We start from the raw sequence: 2,082 nt of genomic DNA, 5'->3' as shown, positions 1-2,082 counted from the left end.
GAACAGTTACCGTTGCCCTGCACCATTAATGAACAGTGTAATTTCTCCAGTTAAATTTTTTGAGTGTCATCCTAACAATGCAGCCATTACCTGCTCATCCCCGCACTGGGCGTTTCAGCGACCTCCAAGGAGACTGAGCTGCACCGGGATCCCAGTCCTTCGGCGCATTGAGTCTCAGGGTGGGCGGTGCCTGGGGAACGTCCCCTGAGACCGGGACAGGGGGGAGCAATTGCAGGGAACAGGCCCTGGCCTGGGCCAAGGTGGGGGCAGAGTCCTGCGGGCTCTGAGCTGCTCTCCAGGCTGCTAGTTTGATGCAGTGGGAAGAACCAACAGCCTCACTCTTAGCATCCCCTGTCACTTTTGTCTTCATGCCGTGGTTCAGTGCATGCCCGGTTAAGACGGCCTGATTGTGCTATTTATTGCCCATGTTGATTGGAAGAAAGTATATGACAATGAAATGTGTTTAATGAGCATCTAAATAGAATTCTTATAATTCTGTGGGTATTATTATATCCTGTGCTGCATAGCCCTTGACAAAGGACACTGAAGACTCAGGTATCAGAAAATGCTGCTGTGAAGTCTGGAGTATAGGAATCTTATGGGGCGGGCAGAAGGCTAACGAGGTCCTTGGAAACAGGAACAAATCTGGGAGGGTCGACCCCGTGAGGGTTTGGGGATTTGTAGTTATTGGCAGAGAATGTGGCGAGTTCAGAAGTCTGAGTACTAGTCACGGCTCAGGCTATTACAGACAGCTGAGATAGAAATACTATAGGCAGTGAGACAGGTGTAGGCCCTGGAGGGTGTCAGGGCAAAGGTGAAAACTCATTACAGCTGTGCCCGAGGTGCACCTGTTGAATACCAGGCCTCACAATAAAGGCGGAATGACCAGGCCTGAGATGATGGTAACACCTGTTCTAGTGAAGTCCTGATAGACTTCAGTCACCTCGGTGGATGACCAAGACTTCCAGACCCAGCCTTTCCTGAAAAGTTCTTGGTTGCTCCTCTGTACACTTGCTACATGACTGATTTCCCCACTGGATTAATACTACGTAAGCTCCTATACTTCTCATATTATTGGTTGATCATAACTGTAACCCACATTATACCCACGATGGTTGTGTGTTTGTGTTCTGTAAAACTACCCCTGAGATGTGGGGTCCATAGTAATCCACTTGGGACTGTTCTTTCTGTAACTCCCCCTCAATAAATATTTCCAACTCTTAACCTCAGTTATTGCTTAGAACTCATTCTTTGATTCTGGGGAAGAGGAACTTAGCATATGGAATGTCTAGCAGGTTGGGAATTATTTTATTCCTCCTATATCATTTGGAGGTCCTATATGATTCCTATATCAGTATCACATAAGTGGTATTCTAAAGGTTCCAATTACTTACTCTGGAGAGTCCCTTGAATTATAAAACTATTCTGTCTTCTTAAAATAAAAATGAAAATGATGTTTCTATGGATACTGTAGGGATTTATTCACAAAATGTTCACTAATTACAATTTTTGTTACCAATAGGTACATAATCATGTTTAAAAATTTCTCATTTCTAAGAAATAAATTAATTATTCCTTCTCTTCAGGAGTAAATAAGTTTGCAACAATTTTCATGTCAGATTTTAAAAATATTTAAATTTGCACTATTCCTGGCAGAAACAGTATCGTGATGTCCAAATTCACAGACTCTGAGTAGTCCTCACTTTGAAAGCTGGAGCTCCTCTTTGTTACAGTCAGCAAATTGCCCTGAACCTTAAAGCAGGGCCCTGTCTCACTCTGCAGGCACCCCACAGGACTGAACCTTGAGGAGCGTAGAGGTGAGCAACCTCGCTGGATGTGGAAGGAGGGGCTTCACGGGTGGATCCACACCCTGTAACTTTCTAGGTGGCAGCTCCAGATCCCCTGGGACAGATCTGTGTCTGGGATTTGAGGAGCAGATAGATTGTACTGAGTGTGAACCAGGGTGCTGAGGTCTGACCAGGGCAGCAGCGTCTCCAGGGAGCCCAAGGCCCTGTGAGGGTGACACAGGGTTAGGCAGCCAGGATGCAGGAGGACCAGGGTGTCCGTGGAAGACCCCACCTT

Source organism: Chinchilla lanigera, unplaced genomic scaffold, assembly GCF_000276665.1.
Source record: "Chinchilla lanigera isolate Chin_1 unplaced genomic scaffold, ChiLan1.0 scaffold00017, whole genome shotgun sequence".
Taxonomy (NCBI): domain Eukaryota; kingdom Metazoa; phylum Chordata; class Mammalia; order Rodentia; family Chinchillidae; genus Chinchilla; species Chinchilla lanigera.
The sequence above is the reverse complement of the archived record's forward strand: the minus strand, read 5'-3'. Positions refer to the sequence as shown.